At 43.9% G+C, this 21,009-nt stretch overlaps 1 protein-coding gene across 1 annotated transcript in view; it reads right to left on the minus strand.

The window, feature by feature from the left end:
* LOC129758618 (uncharacterized) overlaps window positions 1–20,185 on the minus strand; it is a 334,389-nt gene extending 314,204 nt beyond the window's left edge. Inside the window, exon 1 of the mRNA XM_055756159.1 lies at window positions 19,786–20,185. The gene's annotated coding sequence lies outside the window, so the exon portion shown is untranslated. The remainder of the gene's footprint in view (window positions 1–19,785) is intronic.
* Between the last annotated feature and the right edge of the window lie 824 nt (window positions 20,186–21,009).

Consider the following 21,009-nt stretch of genomic DNA (forward strand, 5'->3'; position numbering starts at 1 on the left):
ATACTTTCTGCGTATGCAGAGCTGCCTGGTACGTCGCGCGCCTGTGTGTAGGATACCTCCAACGTTACCATCGAGGAGTTTCCGAGTCAATTGCGTCCTCTGCAACGGAGGCTGTGGGGATAAGGCAAGGCTTTCTCCGCAGCCGAACTCGTAGGGGGAAGAGTAATCACGTCGCGTACTCTCAGGTAGAGTGGTCTCACGTCGCCTTCAGGATTCATCTGAGTCGCAAGCGTTAAAGACCCGTACGTGTGCTGTGACAGGCGCAAGTCTAGGATAAGCTGCTCTCGATTCGGCACACGGCGGGCAGAAGCCCTAGGGTTGCCAGCCAAAAGCGTGGAGGAAGAGGCAAAATATTAAAAATCCTGGTCTTGTGTTATAGCGCAGTTGGCAAGTAAGTTGCTTCCTGAGCTGATGTCCGTAAGCTCGGGCCCAAGTTTAAACATCAAACACAGTTGTACCGAATTAGTTTTTCAATAACTGTTCGCCAACTGCAGCGATGTTAAAATTAAAGACGCGAATTTCACAAAGATGGTATTATGTGTATAGTACCAAACTGAATAGCGACAGTTTCACTAGCGACACATTTTGCTAGCAAGATTCCTATCATTTGAAGGTTTGTTAGTCTTTTTTCAGTTCAGACGGCAAATTATGTAGTACACAAACATCGTTTACGTTATTAACTGTTCATTTTTCTTAGGACATCATTCGCATGCTTGAAGTCTTATAAGAAACTCGCGATGTGTCGTTCGAAATGTTCAGTTAACCGGAACTTTTGCCATGGAGGGCAAAACATTTGCGTAGAGGCCTCTTTTGGATATTTTTGTAATTTTATTTTTCAATTTGTTGTCAATTTTCACAAAAAAAAATACCATTTCATTCAGCCGCTCCCGCTGCGACTTTGCCTGCTGCTCCTAGGCCAGTGTAGGTAAATGCAGCTTTATGGCATGTTTGTCCATTTTTGTCAGACACTTTTTAATTGTGTTGGTCTGTTGCACCGACCTTCCTGCCTAGCGTCAGCTTCAATGTATCGACTTTTCTCTCGGTCTTCCTCCTCAGCATCTTTTGGAGCTTCTTGTTGCCCAGGGCTATCGGCCGTCGGAAACCGACCTTCTTTGGATGCTTTGATTGTAATCCTAGGGTGTCAAGACGTTCAAGACGCCAAAGTTGAAGTATCCGGCATCCACCAAGTGCCAAAGTTGAAGGTGTCCGTTTTCGACGCGAAGGATTATCGATTAAACGCGCACGTTTCAAAACGGAGTGTCTTCACTGAAAGAGTTTGACTGGTATATTCTGTTTGACATAGAATTTGGACGGATAAAATAGATCATTTCTCCACAAAGAAATAACGTACAACAAAAGTGAAAATGTCATTTTGTAGGGTTTTTATTGCACTTTAAGGAAAAAAATACATGAAAATCATTTGTCAGCTTTTCGAATGAATTTTCGAACTTTTTTTTGTGATACCACCCATCATTTTCTGCACAGTACTGCTGGTAACCTCATTCGTCATCTTGTTCCACCACTTTTGCATTTCAGCGGGTTTTTTCATGGTTCTGCCACATTTCTTCAGTTTGCCCTTAACTATTGCCCAATATTTCTCGATGGGACGAAAATCCGGACAGTTTGGTGGATTGATACTTTTTTCAACAAAATCGATCTTGTTCTCCTTAAACCACTTAACGACATCCCGGCTGTAGTGGCAGCTTTCCAGGTCCGGCCAGAACTTCACCGGACCTTTGTGGGACCGAATGAATGGCAAAACCCTCTTCTGGAGACATTCTTCTTTGTAAACATTTCCATTCATTGTGTCCCCAGTAATGAAAATTTTAGTCTTCTTCCCACAACTACAGATCCCTAGCCAAATCATCAACTACGAGCAAATTTATCTGTGAAAACAAACTCGAATCTAGCCACAACATTCCTTTTACGCTACGCAAGGTAAAATTTGTTACCGGGTATTTGTCCAAAATCCATTTTGACGTAAGTTTCGTCGTCCATCAAAATGCATCCGTTGTACTTGGTCAACACTTTCTCGTACAACTTCCTTGCCCTGGTTTTGGCAACCAGGTTTTATTTCAGCGTCCTGTTGAGGTGTTTGCTTGCATCAGGGATGAGAATGTCATACAAAAGACAGTCGCGATCGTGACAGTCGCATAACATTTTCCAATGACATTCGAAAATGTCGCAATGACATTTTAGGTCATCCAAAAAAATGTTAAACGACTGGAAAAAATGTCATTCGATTTTGCAATGACAGTCGCTCAGAAAAATGTCCTCGAATTATTCATCTCGATAACATTTTTTACTTGCGACAGTCGAAGTTTCTGTTGGTCCTCTGACTGTCGGAATGACATTTTAGAATTTTCGATTCCGTGACTGTCAAGGAAAAATTTTAAAAATGTCATGGTTTTGACAGTCATGACATTCATTGGCCAAGGCCAATCTGGCCGGTTCCGAAACCCGGAAAATCAAAATGATCAGATTATAACTTGCGACACATCATTGGAAAGTTCTTGGCCTGTACATGATGGGAATTGATAGGAAAAGTGGTTCGGGGCCATCTGGTCCTGGCCACGGCCAATCTGGCCGGTTCCGAAATCCGGAAAATCAAAATGATCAGATTTTAACTTGCGACACATCATTGGAAAGCTCTTGGCCTGCATATAATAAGAAATGATAGGAAAAGTGGTTCGGGGCCATCTGGTCCTGGCCACGGCCAATCTGGCCGGTTCCGAAATCCGGAAAATCAAAATGATCAGATTTTAACTTGCGACACATCATTGGAAAGCTCTTGGCCTGCATATAATAAGAAATGATAGGAAAAGTGGTTCGGGGCCATCTGGTCCTGGCCACGGCCAATCTGGCCGGTTCCGAAACCCGGAAAATCAAAATGATCAGATTTTAACTTGCGACACATCATTGGAAAGCTCTTGGCCTGCATATAATAAGAAATGATAGGAAAAGTGGTTCGGGGCCCTCTGGTCCTGGCCACGGCCAATCTGGCCGGTTCCGAAACCCGGAAAATCAAAATGATCAGATTTTAACTTGCGACACATCATTGGAAAGCTCTTGGCCTGTACATGATGGGAATTGATAGGAAAAGTGGTTCGGGGCCATCTGGTCCTGGCCACGGCCAATCTGGCCGGTTCCGAAATCCGGAAAATCAAAATGATCAGATTTTAACTTGCGATACATCATTGGAAAGCTCTTGGCCTGCATATAATAAGAAATGATAGGAAAAGTGGTTCGGGGCCATCTGGTCCTGGCCACAACCAATCTGGCCGGTTCCGAAACCCGGAAAATCAAAATGATCAGATTTTAACTTGCGACACATCATTGGAAAGCTCTTGGCCTGTACATGATGGGAATTGATAGGAAAAGTGGTTCGGGGCCATCTGGTCCTGGCCACGGCCAATCTGGCCGGTTCCGAAACCCGGAAAATCAAAATGATCAGATTTTAACTTGCGACACATCATTGGAAAGCTCTTGGCCTGCATATAATAAGAAATGATAGGAAAAGTGGTTCGGGGCCATCTGGTCCTGGCCACGGCCAATCTGGCCGGTTCCGAAACCCGGAAAATCAAAATGATCAGATTTTAACTTGCGACACATCATTGGAAAGCTCTTGGCCTGTACATGATGGGAATTGATAGGAAAAGTGGTTCGGGGCCATCTGGTCCTGGCCACGGCCAATCTGGCCGGTTCCGAAACCCGGAAAATCAAAATGATCAGATTTTAACTTGCGACACATCATTGGAAAGCTCTTGGCCTGCATATAATAAGAAATGATAGGAAAAGTGGTTCGGGGCCCTCTGGTCCTGGCCACGGCCAATCTGGCCGGTTCCGAAACCCGGAAAATCAAAATGATCAGATTTTAACTTGCGACACATCATTGGAAAGCTCTTGGCCTGTACATGATGGGAATTGATAGGAAAAGTGGTTCGGGGCCATCTGGTCCTGGCCACGGCCAATCTGGCCGGTTCCGAAATCCGGAAAATCAAAATGATCAGATTTTAACTTGCGATACATCATTGGAAAGCTCTTGGCCTGCATATAATAAGAAATGATAGGAAAAGTGGTTCGGGGCCATCTGGTCCTGGCCACAACCAATCTGGCCGGTTCCGAAACCCGGAAAATCAAAATGATCAGATTTTAACTTGCGACACATCATTGGAAAGCTCTTGGCCTGTACATGATGGGAATTGATAGGAAAAGTGGTTCGGGGCCATCTGGTCCTGGCCACGGCCAATCTGGCCGGTTCCGAAACCCGGAAAATCAAAATGATCAGATTTTAACTTGCGACACATCATTGGAAAGCTCTTGGCCTGCATATAATAAGAAATGATAGGAAAAGTGGTTCGGGGCCATCTGGTCCTGGCCACGGCCAATCTGGCCGGTTCCGAAACCCGGAAAATCAAAATGATCAGATTTTAACTTGCGACACATCATTGGAAAGCTCTTGGCCTGTACATGATGGGAATTGATAGGAAAAGTGGTTCGGGGCCATCTGGTCCTGGCCACGGCCAATCTGGCCGGTTCCGAAACCCGGAAAATCAAAATGATCAGATTTTAACTTGCGACACATCATTGGAAAGCTCTTGGCCTGCATATAATAAGAAATGATAGGAAAAGTGGTTCGGGGCCCTCTGGTCCTGGCCACGGCCAATCTGGCCGGTTCCGAAACCCGGAAAATCAAAATGATCAGATTTTAACTTGCGACACATCATTGGAAAGCTCTTGGCCTGTACATGATGGGAATTGATAGGAAAAGTGGTTCGGGGCCATCTGGTCCTGGCCACGGCCAATCTGGCCGGTTCCGAAATCCGGAAAATCAAAATGATCAGATTTTAACTTGCGATACATCATTGGAAAGCTCTTGGCCTGCATATAATAAGAAATGATAGGAAAAGTGGTTCGGGGCCATCTGGTCCTGGCCACAACCAATCTGGCCGGTTCCGAAACCCGGAAAATCAAAATGATCAGATTTTAACTTGCGACACATCATTGGAAAGCTCTTGGCCTGTACATGATGGGAATTGATAGGAAAAGTGGTTCGGGGCCATCTGGTCCTGGCCACGGCCAATCTGGCCGGTTCCGAAATCCGGAAAATCAAAATGATCAGATTTTAACTTGCGACACATCATTGGAAAGCTCTTGGCCTGCATATAATAAGAAATGATAGGAAAAGTGGTTCGGGGCCATCTGGTCCTGGCCACGGCCAATCTGGCCGGTTCCGATATCCGGAAAATCAAAATGATCAGATTTTAACTTGCGACACATCATTGGAAAGCTCTTGGCCTGCATATAATAAGAAATGATAGGAAAAGTGGTTCGGGGCCATCTGGTCCTGGCCACGGCCAATCTGGCCGGTTCCGAAATCCGGAAAATCAAAATGATCAGATTTTAACTTGCGACACATCATTGGAAAGCTCTTGGCCTGTACATGATGGGAATTGATAGGAAAAAGTGGTTCGGGGCCATCTGGTCCTGGCCACGGCCAATCTGGCCGGTTCCGAAATCCGGAAAATCAAAATGATCAGATTTTAACTTGCGACACATCATTGGAAAGCTCTTGGCCTGTACATGATGGGAGTTGATAGGAAAAGTGGTTCGGGGCCATCTGGTCCTGGCCACGGCCAATCTGGCCGGTTCCGAAACCCGGAAAATCAAAATGATCAGATTTTAACTTGCGACACATCATTGGAAAGCTCTTGGCCTGTACATGATGGGAATTGATAGGAAAAGTGGTTCGGGGCCATCTGGTCCTGGCCACGGCCAATCTGGCCGGTTCCGAAATCCGGAAAATCAAAATGATCAGATTTTAACTTGCGACACATCATTGGAAAGCTCTTGGCCTGCATATAATAAGAAATGATAGGAAAAGTGGTTCGGGGCCATCTGGTCCTGGCCACGGCCAATCTGGCCGGTTCCGAAATCCGGAAAATCAAAATGATCAGATTTTAACTTGCGACACATCATTGGAAAGCTCTTGGCCTGCATATAATAAGAAATGATAGGAAAAGTGGTTCGGGGCCATCTGGTCCTGGCCACGGCCAATCTGGCCGGTTCCGAAATCCGGAAAATCAAAATGATCAGATTTTAACTTGCGACACATCATTGGAAAGCTCTTGGCCTGCATATAATAAAAAATGATAGGAAAAGTGGTTCGGGGCCATCTGGTCCTGGCCACGGCCAATCTGGCCGGTTCCGAAATCCGGAAAATCAAAATGATCAGATTTTAACTTGTGACACATCATTGGAAAGCTCTTGGCCTGTACATGATGGGAATTGATAGGAAAAGTGGTTCGGGGCCATCTGGTCCTGGCCACGGCCAATCTGGCCGGTTCCGAAATCCGGAAAATCAAAATGATCAGATTTTAACTTGCGACACATCATTGGAAAGCTCTTGGCCTGCATATAATAAGAAATGATAGGAAAAGTGTTTCGGGGCCATCTGGTCCTGGCCACGGCCAATCTGGCCGGTTCCGAAACCCGGAAAATCAAAATGATCAGATTTTAACTTGCGACACATCATTGGAAAGCTCTTGGCCTGTACATGATGGGAATTGATAGGAAAAGTGGTTCGGGGCCATCTGGTTCTGGCCACGGCCAATCTGGCCGGTTCCGAAACCCGGAAAATAAAAATGATCAGATTTTAACTTGCGACACATCATTGGAAAGCTCTTGGCCTGTACATGATGGGAATTGATAGGAAAAGTGGTTCGGGGCCATCTGGTCCTGGCCACGGCCAATCTGGCCGGTTCCGAAATCCGGAAAATCAAAATGATCAGATTTTAACTTGCGACACATCATTGGAAAGCTCTTGGCCTGTACATGATGGGAATTGATAGGAAAAGTGGTTCGGGGCCATCTGGTCCTGGCCACGGCCAATCTGGCCGGTTCCGAAACCCGGAAAATCAAAATGATCAGATTTTAACTTGCGACACATCATTGGAAAGCTCTTGGCCTGTACATGATGGGAATTGATAGAAAAAGTGGTTCGGGGCCATCTGGTCCTGGCCACGGCCAATCTGGCCGGTTCCGAAACCCGGAAAATCAAAATGATCAGATTTTAACTTGCGACACATCATTGGAAAGCTCTTGGCCTGTACATGATGGGAATTGATAGGAAAAGTGGTTCGGGGCCATCTGGTCCTGGCCACGGCCAATCTGGCCGGTTCCGAAATCCGGAAAATCAAAATGATCAGATTTTAACTTGCGACACATCATTGGAAAGCTCTTGGCCTGTACATGATGGGAATTGATAGGAAAAGTGGTTCGGGGTAATTCGGCCCTGGCCACGGCCAATCTGGCCGGTTCCGAAATCCGGAAAATCAAAATGATCAGATTTTAACTTGCGACACATCATTGGAAAGCTCTTGGCCTGTACATGATGGGAATTGATAAAAAAAGTGGTTCGGGGCCATCTGGTCCTGGCCACGGCCAATCTGGCCGGTTCCGAAACCCGGAAAATCAAAATGATCAGATTTTAACTTGCGACACATCATTGGAAAGCTCTTGGCCTGTACATGATGGGAATTGATAGGAAAAGTGGTTCGGGGCCATCTGGTCCTGGCCACGGCCAATCTGGCCGGTTCCGAAATCCGGAAAATCAAAATGATCAGATTTTAACTTGCGACACATCATTGGAAAGCTCTTGGCCTGTACATGATGGGAATTGATAGGAAAAGTGGTTCGGGGCCATCTGGTCCTGGCCACGGCCAATCTGGCCGGTTCCGAAACCCGGAAAATCAAAATGATCAGATTTTAACTTGCGACACATCATTGGAAAGCTCTTGGCCTGTACATGATGGGAATTGATAGGAAAAGTGGTTCGGGGTAATTCGGCCCTGGCCTTGGTATTAGGTTTTAGCATTCTTAACTAGTTATCAATATGTAGTTGTAAGTTTTTTTGCTTCATGATATTTTTTACTTTAATGATGTTTGTTTAACTGTATATCATACTTTTTAACGTGCCTACATGACGAACAAAAACGATTGAAAGAGCACAGCAACTGTTTATTCTTCAGTTTCCATTTTCAAAAAGCAATTTCTAGGTTTGATGATATTGAAAATAATGTTTAGAAGCATAAATTACACTAGTTTACAAAATTTCAAAAAAATCGTGAACTTGATTGACAGACCAATATTTTTAATGTAAAATTGGGCGCTAAATCCGAAAATGAAATTCAAAAAAAATTCAGTAGAACCGTTTTTGAGTTATGCTCCAAATATGAAATTTTGGAAAAATAAAAAAGTTCTTGTACTAAGATGAAAATATCTCGGACGGCATAACAGTAATTTGGAATCCCTCTTTTGCATATTGAAGGTGAATAAATTTTCTATCGATCATTTGAACACTGTTTTGACGTAGAATTACGTCTTACGGCAACACTATAGGGGGGCAAATTGAAATTCGCGAACGGATCTCGCGTCACGAAAAACGCCTCTTTCAAAGACATCTTTTCCGAACAACATTTTGGATCGGCTATGTGTTGGTACACCAATACTAATAACGCGCTAATACAAATTGGTGCGCAAAACACCCGAGCGAAAAAAAACCCCGATCGTCGACCCAAACTGCACTAGATGCGAAGTTATAAAAGAGCAATGATTGCGACGCACCGGTTTCATTCGGTTTTTGGGCCTTCTCCGATGCGGTGCCATCGGGCTGTTGTTGCTGCCAAGCCTATGCTGCTGCTGCTCATCCTGTGATGCTGTAGTCCAGTATCTGCTGCTCCTGCTGTAGCTGCCTCGCCTTGCTCCAGCCCCTGCGTGAGTTACTGCTGCTGCATCGTTCCATTACAGCCCCGATTGCCGCCTTTGTACGAACATGCGGATCTGGTCAAAGCACATCAGCAGCGTTTGACTCGCGCTCGTGAATATTAATAAAACTCAAAAGAAAGCGTTTTTAGAAGCAGCTATCAAAAAGGAAAATTGCGATTTTTGCTTAATTTTTCAAATAATGTGAATCAAACATAGCAGTTCTTTACAATATCCGCATCCGGGCTGTACCGGATTCGTCTCAGAATTATCATCGAAAAACTTTACTTCTAAAATCAATTTCCCGTGCTGTTAAACTCTCATGTGCAAACTTTCATTTCAGTCTGACACATTATCATGACAACCTTTTTTAAAATTTGGGTAATATTTGCTCATCCCTTAAAACTCCCTTGTACAAACCGGACATTTCAAATCGCAATAATGAAAACAAACAGAAATACCAACAATAGCAAAAACAGCAGAAGGTGAATACAAAAACAAGATATTTTGAACTGTAAAATGGTATTCGTTGTTTTCAACATGTATTGTACTTCCTTGAGTAACTAATAAGTAATCAAACTTACTATTGCTGGCATTTTAGTCAAATATTTCAATTGTTTTAATTTTTTCGACAAATTTAGAATTCATTGTTTGCCAATTACAACGTATCTACTCCACAATTCAAACATTTTCTGCTGTTTTATGTTTGCTTGTACTTTTTAAACTTAGTCGATGTGTTAACAATCTACATATTTACTAACTTTTCATTAACCTAAAAGGTCATTAAACGTTAAAAAACAGCATTTAAAAATAAATTTTGGCAAATTTTTTACAGTCTCTTGACATAATTTTGTTTCCAACAAACGGCATCTCGCTATCACGGACATCGAATTGGAAGAATAAACGGACTTTCCCTAGCTAGGCAATGTTGATTACAATGGTGTTGCTAGTTCCTGATTCTTCCCACAGCTGCTGCTTCCTGGTCCTGCCCTAGCCCTTTCTGCTAGCCCTGCCTGCTGCTGCTGGTGTCGAGATGTTCGGAATATCTTGTTCCTGCAACTGCGTTGCTGCTGCCTGAATCGGCAACAGTGTTCGAAACTCCCATTGCTGAATGGCCTCTACCGTTCTCATTCGGTCCAGTTTCTGCGGATTTCAATTGCCCGGCATGTGGTGTTCTGTGGAAATGCCCGCTTTTCCTGTCTCCGGAAGGTTTTCCCAACTAAAAAGCGGCTAAACGGGTAGCTTTGTATGGAGTCGGGAAAGCGTGCATTTTTAAACATCTTACACCGCGCAAATCGTCTACCTCAGCCCCTTCTCCTCCTACCTACGGCAGACTGGAGGTTTTCTCAATTGAGTTGTAGTATGGAAATTCAAATGCTGATTGTGACCTGGTCCTTTTTCGGACTAGTATATGGATGAGGAAAGTTAGTTAATCTTTTCTATTATAAATTATAATGAATGAATGCATAAACAATGTTTGGTATTCAAATATAAAAGAAATCGATTTAAATATTAATTTCACATACTGGTGTGAAAGGCTACTAAATTGGTTGAAAGCAAGGGGCCGATGTCACTATAAACCTACTAATCATATTTGTCAGCTTAATACCATAACATAAATTTACGGATTCCTCAATATACGCATTAAAATTAAATTCATTGCATTAAAAGTCAAAATGCTCAAATTTTCACTTTAACAGTAATGTGTTTTGAATTTTTAACTTATAATTGCATCATACGAATGTCTATTCTTGTCCTGCTGCGTATTAAAAACAATGGGTAAATGATATGTAAAATAAAATACCATTTAATTATTCAGCCACAACGTATGACCTTTATTTCTCAAATGAAATTATGTGACATAAGATGTAATTCTACGTAAATCTTGTGGTCGTGTCTTGTACACAACCTCTTCAACTTTTTTGCGTATGATCAACAGTATTGTTGATATTAGTGACTTTATGATAGAAAAATTTATAAAAAACGCATTTTTTTTAGAGAAAATTTTGTTTCAGCAAAAGTTTTAGACTCGATGGTAACATTTAAAAAATCTGATTTTCTTTCGGGCTTGAGTTTCAATTTCAAACAAAAATTTCAAGTGGTTATTTATCAAAATCGGTTGAAAATTGAAGAAGTAATGGCTACTTTACCATAACAGTATTTTTTGTAGTTTTTAATAATTTAATGAACCGCAGTACACTTATCATAGTATAGGAAGAATGAAACATGATAAATCTCACTCGCTAAAAGTCAAAATTATTTATTAGCTTACCAAAAGGTCACATGCCAAATTTCAGGAAGATCTGATCATAGGGAGGGGTGGCTTGAGTCTCAAACGTGAATAAAAGTTTAAGGTATTTTGCCCGGGAGGAACAAAAAATACTAGTTTTTCACCAATAACTTTTTTTCATCACAAGCCGATTGTTTTTGGTGGTTAATTTCCGAACCACTTTTCCTATCAATTCCCATCATGTACAGGCCAAGAGCTTTCCAATGATGTGTCGCAAGTTAAAATCTGATCATTTTGATTTTCCGGGTTTCGGAACCGGCCAGATTGGTTGTGGCCAGGACCAGATGGCCCCGAACCACTTTTCCTATCATTTCTTATTATATGCAGGCCAAGAGCTTTCCAATGATGTGTCGCAAGTTAAAATCTGATCATTTTGATTTTCCGGGTTTCGGAACCGGCCAGATTGGCCGTGGCCAGGACCAGATGGCCCCGAACCACTTTTCCTATCATTTCTTATTATATGCAGGCCAAGAGCTTTCCAATGATGTGTCGCAAGTTAAAATCTGATCATTTTGATTTTCCGGGTTTCGGAACCGGCCAGATTGGCCGTGGCCAGGACCAGATGGCCCCGAACCACTTTTCCTATCAATTCCCATCATGTACAGGCCAAGAGCTTTCCAATGATGTGTCGCAAGTTAAAATCTGATCATTTTGATTTTCCGGGTTTCGGAACCGGCCAGATTGGCCGTGGCCAGGACCAGATGGCCCCGAACCACTTTTCCTATCAATTCCCATCATGTACAGGCCAAGAGCTTTCCAATGATGTGTCGCAAGTTAAAATCTGATCATTTTGATTTTCCGGGTTTCGGAACCGGCCAGATTGGCCGTGGCCAGGACCAGATGGCCCCGAACCACTTTTCCTATCAATTCCCATCATGTACAGGCCAAGAGCTTTCCAATGATGTGTCGCAAGTTAAAATCTGATCATTTTGATTTTCCGGGTTTCGGAACCGGCCAGATTGGCCGTGGCCAGAACCAGATGGCCCCGAACCACTTTTCCTATCAATTCCCATCATGTACAGGCCAAGAGCTTTCCAATGATGTGTCGCAAGTTAAAATCTGATCATTTTGATTTTCCGGGTTTCGGAACCGGCCAGATTGGCCGTGGCCAGGACCAGATGGCCCCGAACCACTTTTCCTATCATTTCTTATTATATGCAGGCCAAGAGCTTTCCAATGATGTGTCGCAAGTTAAAATCTGATCATTTTGATTTTCCGGATTTCGGAACCGGCCAGATTGGCCGTGGCCAGGACCAGATGGCCCCGAACCACTTTTCCTATCAATTCCCATCATGTACAGGCCAAGAGCTTTCCAATGATGTGTCGCAAGTTAAAATCTGATCATTTTGATTTTCCGGGTTTCGGAACCGGCCAGATTGCCCGTGGCCAGAACCAGATGGCCCCGAACCACTTTTCCTATCAATTCCCATCATGTACAGGCCAAGAGCTTTCCAATGATGTGTCGCAAGTTAAAATCTGATCATTTTGATTTTCCGGGTTTCGGAACCGGCCAGATTGGCCGTGGCCAGGACCAGATGGCCCCGAACCACTTTTCCTATCATTTCTTATTATATGCAGGCCAAGAGCTTTCCAATGATGTGTCGCAAGTTAAAATCTGATCATTTTGATTTTCCGGATTTCGGAACCGGCCAGATTGGCCGTGGCCAGGACCAGATGGCCCCGAACCACTTTTCCTATCAATTCCCATCATGTACAGGCCAAGAGCTTTCTAATGATGTGTCGCAAGTTAAAATCTGATCATTTTGATTTTCCGGATTTCGGAACCGGCCAGATTGGCCGTGGCCAGGACCAGATGGCCCCGAACCACTTTTCCTATCATTTCTTATTATATGCAGGCCAAGAGCTTTCCAATGATGTGTCGCAAGTTAAAATCTGATCATTTTGATTTTCCGGGTTTCGGAACCGGCCAGATTGCCCGTGGCCAGAACCAGATGGCCCCGAACCACTTTTCCTATCAATTCCCATCATGTACAGGCCAAGAGCTTTCCAATGATGTGTCGCAAGTTAAAATCTGATCATTTTGATTTTCCGGGTTTCGGAACCGGCCAGATTGGCCGTGGCCAGGACCAGATGGCCCCGAACCACTTTTCCTATCATTTCTTATTATATGCAGGCCAAGAGCTTTCCAATGATGTGTCGCAAGTTAAAATCTGATCATTTTGATTTTCCGGGTTTCGGAACCGGCCAGATTGGCCGTGGCCAGGACCAGATGGCCCCGAACCACTTTTCCTATCAATTCCCATCATGTACAGGCCAAGAGCTTTCCAATGATGTGTCGCAAGTTAAAATCTGATCATTTTGATTTTCCGGGTTTCGGAACCGGCCAGATTGCCCGTGGCCAGAACCAGATGGCCCCGAACCACTTTTCCTATCAATTCCCATCATGTACAGGCCAAGAGCTTTCCAATGATGTGTCGCAAGTTAAAATCTGATCATTTTGATTTTCCGGGTTTCGGAACCGGCCAGATTGGCCGTGGCCAGGACCAGATGGCCCCGAACCACTTTTCCTATCATTTCTTATTATATGCAGGCCAAGAGCTTTCCAATGATGTGTCGCAAGTTAAAATCTGATCATTTTGATTTTCCGGATTTCGGAACCGGCCAGATTGGCCGTGGCCAGGACCAGATGGCCCCGAACCACTTTTCCTATCAATTCCCATCATGTACAGGCCAAGAGCTTTCCAATGATGTGTCGCAAGTTAAAATCTGATCATTTTGATTTTCCGGGTTTCGGAACCGGCCAGATTGGCCGTGGCCAGGACCAGATGGCCCCGAACCACTTTTCCTATCAATTCCCATCATGTACAGGCCAAGAGCTTTCCAATGATGTGTCGCAAGTTAAAATCTGATCATTTTGATTTTCCGGGTTTCGGAACCGGCCAGATTGGCCGTGGCCAGGACCAGATGGCCCCGAACCACTTTTCCTATCATTTCTTATTATATGCAGGCCAAGAGCTTTCCAATGATGTGTCGCAAGTTAAAATCTGATCATTTTGATTTTCCGGGTTTCGGAACCGGCCAGATTGCCCGTGGCCAGAACCAGATGGCCCCGAACCACTTTTCCTATCAATTCCCATCATGTACAGGCCAAGAGCTTTCCAATGATGTGTCGCAAGTTAAAATCTGATCATTTTGATTTTCCGGGTTTCGGAACCGGCCAGATTGGCCGTGGCCAGGACCAGATGGCCCCGAACCACTTTTCCTATCATTTCTTATTATATGCAGGCCAAGAGCTTTCCAATGATGTGTCGCAAGTTAAAATCTGATCATTTTGATTTTCCGGATTTCGGAACCGGCCAGATTGGCCGTGGCCAGGACCAGATGGCCCCGAACCACTTTTCCTATCAATTCCCATCATGTACAGGCCAAGAGCTTTCTAATGATGTGTCGCAAGTTAAAATCTGATCATTTTGATTTTCCGGATTTCGGAACCGGCCAGATTGGCCGTGGCCAGGACCAGATGGCCCCGAACCACTTTTCCTATCATTTCTTATTATATGCAGGCCAAGAGCTTTCCAATGATGTGTCGCAAGTTAAAATCTGATCATTTTGATTTTCCGGGTTTCGGAACCGGCCAGATTGCCCGTGGCCAGAACCAGATGGCCCCGAACCACTTTTCCTATCAATTCCCATCATATACAGGCCAAGAGCTTTCCAATGATGTGTCGCAAGTTAAAATCTGATCATTTTGATTTTCCGGGTTTCGGAACCGGCCAGATTGGCCGTGGCCAGGACCAGATGGCCCCGAACCACTTTTCCTATCATTTCTTATTATATGCAGGCCAAGAGCTTTCCAATGATGTGTCGCAAGTTAAAATCTGATCATTTTGATTTTCCGAATTTCGGAACCGGCCAGATTGGCCGTGGCCAGGATTAGATGGCCCCGAACCACTTTTCCTATCAATTCCCATCATGTACAGGCCAAGAACTTTCCAATGATGTGTCGCAAGTTAAAATCTGATCATTTTGATTTTCCGGGTTTCGGAACCGGCCAGATTGGCCGTGGCCAGAACCAGATGGCCCCGAACCACTTTTCCTATCAATTCCCATCATGTACAGGCCAAGAGCTTTCCAATGATGTGTCGCAAGTTAAAATCTGATCATTTTGATTTTCCGGGTTTCGGAACCGGCCAGATTGGTTGTGGCCAGGACCAGATGGCCCCGAACCACTTTTCCTATCATTTCTTATTATATGCAGGCCAAGAGCTTTCCAATGATGTGTCGCAAGTTAAAATCTGATCATTTTGATTTTCCGGGTTTCGGAACCGGCCAGATTGGCCGTGGCCAGGACCAGATGGCCCCGAACCACTTTTCCTATCATTTCTTATTATATGCAGGCCAAGAGCTTTCCAATGATGTGTCGCAAGTTAAAATCTGATCATTTTGATTTTCCGGGTTTCGGAACCGGCCAGATTGGCCGTGGCCAGGACCAGATGGCCCCGAACCACTTTTCCTATCAATTCCCATCATGTACAGGCCAAGAGCTTTCCAATGATGTGTCGCAAGTTAAAATCTGATCATTTTGATTTTCCGGGTTTCGGAACCGGCCAGATTGCCCGTGGCCAGAACCAGATGGCCCCGAACCACTTTTCCTATCAATTCCCATCATGTACAGGCCAAGAGCTTTCCAATGATGTGTCGCAAGTTAAAATCTGATCATTTTGATTTTCCGGGTTTCGGAACCGGCCAGATTGGCCGTGGCCAGGACCAGATGGCCCCGAACCACTTTTCCTATCATTTCTTATTATATGCAGGCCAAGAGCTTTCCAATGATGTGTCGCAAGTTAAAATCTGATCATTTTGATTTTCCGGATTTCGGAACCGGCCAGATTGGCCGTGGCCAGGACCAGATGGCCCCGAACCACTTTTCCTATCAATTCCCATCATGTACAGGCCAAGAGCTTTCCAATGATGTGTCGCAAGTTAAAATCTGATCATTTTTATTTTCCGGGTTTCGGAACCGGCCAGATTGGCCGTGGCCAGGACCAGATGGCCCCGAACCACTTTTCCTATCATTTCTTATTATATGCAGGCCAAGAGCTTTCCAATGATGTGTCGCAAGTTAAAATCTGATCATTTTGATTTTCCGGATTTCGGAACCGGCCAGATTGGCCGTGGCCAGGACCAGATGGCCCCGAACCACTTTTCCTATCAATTCCCATCATGTACAGGCCAAGAGCTTTCCAATGATGTGTCGCAAGTTAAAATCTGATCATTTTGATTTTCCGGGTTTCGGAACCGGCCAGATTGCCCGTGGCCAGAACCAGATGGCCCCGAACCACTTTTCCTATCAATTCCCATCATGTACAGGCCAAGAGCTTTCCAATGATGTGTCGCAAGTTAAAATCTGATCATTTTGATTTTCCGGGTTTCGGAACCGGCCAGATTGGCCGTGGCCAGGACCAGATGGCCCCGAACCACTTTTCCTATCATTTCTTATTATATGCAGGCCAAGAGCTTTCCAATGATGTGTCGCAAGTTAAAATCTGATCATTTTGATTTTCCGGATTTCGGAACCGGCCAGATTGGCCGTGGCCAGGACCAGATGGCCCCGAACCACTTTTCCTATCAATTCCCATCATGTACAGGCCAAGAGCTTTCTAATGATGTGTCGCAAGTTAAAATCTGATCATTTTGATTTTCCGGATTTCGGAACCGGCCAGATTGGCCGTGGCCAGGACCAGATGGCCCCGAACCACTTTTCCTATCATTTCTTATTATATGCAGGCCAAGAGCTTTCCAATGATGTGTCGCAAGTTAAAATCTGATCATTTTGATTTTCCGGGTTTCGGAACCGGCCAGATTGCCCGTGGCCAGAACCAGATGGCCCCGAACCACTTTTCCTATCAATTCCCATCATGTACAGGCCAAGAGCTTTCCAATGATGTGTCGCAAGTTAAAATCTGATCATTTTGATTTTCCGGGTTTCGGAACCGGCCAGATTGGCCGTGGCCAGGACCAGATGGCCCCGAACCACTTTTCCTATCATTTCTTATTATATGCAGGCCAAGAGCTTTCCAATGATGTGTCGCAAGTTAAAATCTGATCATTTTGATTTTCCGGATTTCGGAACCGGCCAGATTGGCCGTGGCCAGGACCAGATGGCCCCGAACCACTTTTCCTATCAATTCCCATCATGTACAGGCCAAGAGCTTTCCAATGATGTGTCGCAAGTTAAAATCTGATCATTTTGATTTTCCGGGTTTCGGAACCGGCCAGATTGGCCGTGGCCAGGACCAGATGGCCCCGAACCACTTTTCCTATCAATTCCCATCATGTACAGGCCAAGAGCTTTCCAATGATGTGTCGCAAGTTAAAATCTGATCATTTTGATTTTCCGGGTTTCGGAACCGGCCAGATTGGCCGTGGCCAGGACCAGATGGCCCCGAACCACTTTTCCTATCATTTCTTATTATATGCAGGCCAAGAGCTTTCCAATGATGTGTCGCAAGTTAAAATCTGATCATTTTGATTTTCCGGATTTAGGAACCGGCCAGATTGGCCGTGGCCAGGACCAGATGGCCCCGAACCACTTTTCCTATCAATTCTCATCATGTACAGGCCAAGAGCTTTCTAATGATGTGTCGCAAGTTTAAATCTGATCATTTTGATTTTCCGGATTCCGGAACCGGCCAGATTGGCCAGTCCACACGGCAAAGTCAGCAAGGAACCGTTGTGACTGTCGCGACAGTCATTTTAATAACATTTCATTTTGATTCTGATGAATGTTACGATTACATTCTGTGACATTCAAAATGTTAAATGTCGCCATAACATTTGCCATTATAAATGTTATCGAAGCAACGACCGACATTCATCAGCTTATCGTAACATTTTTTCCCATGACTATGACTGTCTCGATGCAAGCTGTGACATTCGTCCCAAATGTTATTTGACATTTTTTCGAAGGAATTTCTTAGCGATGACATTCACAAAATCCAAAAAGGACATGACTGCGACAGTCGTTTTCGTACTGATGAATGTCGCTCTAGGCTTCAGAAAAATGTCGAATGACATTCGGACAGTTATCATCCCTGGCTTGCATGATACGACCGCAAGCCTTCTCGCAAGAAAATTCGTCGAGCTGTACTGTGATTCGTCTTGAACTTTTTCGCCAAATCTACGCAAGGAGATTCCAGGATTATTGTGAACTGATCGAATTACCTTTGCTCGCAGCTTCCGGTCATATGTTCCAATGTTACGCCTGGTTTGTTTTGCTCGATCCACCGTAAGGGTCTCCCGGTAACGTTGCAGCACCGAAATTACAGTCGATTTTGGATATTTCAGGAATTTCTCGATCTTTACCCCTGACCACCTCGGTTTCTCTACGTGAGTGTACAGAATTTTCTCTCGCGTTTCGCGTTCCATCGTCGATAACTCTTGACAGGCTGCTTCAATCTTGATGAAATTTTCACCTCTAAGTACACAAGCCATCCGGATCAAAACACTGTCAATAGATTCGCTATGTGATAACTAGGGACGCTGCAGTAAATGAAAAGATGCGACCAGATTCTATGTGAAACAGATTTTTGTGATGTCAAATTTCTTCTGAACACTCGTGGGTAATCATGTTTGATGCTGCATGGGAAACTTTTTTAGTGCCTGAAAAGGTGAACCCATGAAAAATCGGCAAACTTTGTCTATTTTCTAAGCATACTTTATAGCAGATAGAGGATGTTGAAACTCATGATAAGGCAAATTCTCTAATTGACATTCTTTGGTGGAACTAGCGATCGCTAGAGTAAAGACATACACCGTCTTAGCCGATTTAGGCTTTACAGACTGAATAGACGTGGACAACTTAAGATTAACATTTAACACCCAGTACCGAGATGGGAATCGAACCCATGTCATCAGTGGACCCAGCGATTACCGTCCTACCACGCTAACCGCTCGACCACCGAGACGTACAAAGTCTGTAGTCTGTAGTAGTCTGTAGTTTTGTAAAAACCTTGCTGAAACAGCAAATAAAGATTATCTTTATTCCACCACTGAACCCTGCTTCGAATACCTCATTTCGATGAAATCCTCTTCTTTAAAAATTCTTAAAAAGGGATAGGCTTATTAGTGCCATATTCTATAAACGAGAAAAATTGTGTGTCAGCAAACAATATTGAAGATTTCGTTATTCTCAACTTAAAATGGTTTAATTTCAAACCAAGCAAATGCCAAGTTATTGGAATTCAAAGGATTCATCTCGCACAGATTGTTCCAAGATCGACCAATCCTTATACTGATATTAGAGAGTCAACGTGGTACTATGAATAGCATCTTTCTTTCAAAGAAAAAAAGTTAAATGCAACCATCTGCGTTGAAAAAAAAAGCATTTTGTAGGTTGTTATTCATTTCTTGAAAAAAAAAATGCAGTTATCACATCAATAGTCTCGAAAACTCTTGTGGGAAACCACCGACAACTACTACAATGAGGCAGCAATCGTAAACACAAACACCTGATCATCGCTTAATAAGCAAAGGCGAGAAGCCACCGCCGTCGGTAAGTCCAAATTATGATTGGCCTTTGCACGAGAAAAGCGCGCTGCCGCATGTGTCACGGTTCTAATTTTAACGCACCGGTCACTCGCAGCCGCCGGCTCGCATGTGCATCACATTTTTTTTTTCCAAAGTACATCTACCGTAGGACGAACCTTTATTGCGCCATAAAGAAATGAACTATACCACTATCTTCTACAGGGTGCTACAATTTTTCTTACCATAAAACACCGGCGCTAAGAAAATTCCATGGAGACAGACGCCTTCATTTTGATTTTCTTCGAAGTTGCACTCTTTTCCTGCGGCAAACTTGTGTGTTGCGTTGACCAGTTACACACCCACCAATGATTAACAAAAACATCAATAAAACTACCGACCAACTGAAGTTTCGAATCCGACTCACTCGAAGATTTACCTTTTCCTTAAAGAAAATTCGTCTAATCGGCAGCGGAAAACCCGCGATACATACAGCACTCGTTTTACGTTGCGATTAGCGCATTTCTACGCAAAATTACGCACCGTTCGAAATTCGCAAATTGGTTTAGCGATCGTTTGTTTTGTTTTGGATCGGTTTCCTTAAAATCGCTTCTAAGCTAAGAGAGGGCGCAAATTCGTTCGGATCGCGGTGTCAAACTGAACCATTTCTTCGCCGAGATCGTACACCCTGGGGATTGACTTTCCCACCCACCTTGAGAAAAACCCGGAGAGAAACTAACATCTGTAGGTTTGCATCTGTGTGTATTTGCACAAAGTGTGGTGTTCCTCCATCAGTTGGCGCGCAAAATATTATCGAGAGAATGGCAGAAAATTTTGGCACCAACTTATCTGCGGCCGCCGCCATCGTCATCATCATCAGCAGCGGCCGGCGAAACAAAACTCGCGGTCGGAAATTGCTTAAAATGCTCAATTTCTCACTTGTTGCGGTGCGATTTGACCAAGTGGATTTTTTTTGCCTCTGATGCCGAGAATTTCTCCTTCATGGTCGCGTTCCGTCTTCGGTTGTTTGAGTTCTAATAAAAAATGACAGGCGACATAAATGAGAATTTTTGATAGCCGTGAGGTATTCCTCGATGAATGTCGGCACTATCAGGTTACAGATGTCCTTTGGTAGGAGGATCAACTGTAGTGAAGAATTTTGACGAATGATAAACAATCTGTAAAACGATATGAAATCTTGATCTCCACGTAAAGTCAGTTTGGTTGTTTGTTAAAACAAATTTAAAATTTTCAAGGGCCATCCTGAAATGATCCAGAAATTTTAATGAATCTGATTGAATCTTAACGAAATGTCTGTACAAGTTTGAAACAAATATGCCAAGATTATCAAGTCCGTGTCTCAAACAACCAAAAGTACTTGTAAAATATGGAACATTTTGAATGCAATAATTGTCCAACCCGCAGATATCCGGGAATAAAACAAATCGGGTGTTTCCGATTCCCGAGAA

This window comes from Uranotaenia lowii, chromosome 3, assembly GCF_029784155.1.
Source record: "Uranotaenia lowii strain MFRU-FL chromosome 3, ASM2978415v1, whole genome shotgun sequence".
Classification (NCBI taxonomy): Eukaryota; Metazoa; Arthropoda; class Insecta; order Diptera; family Culicidae; genus Uranotaenia; species Uranotaenia lowii.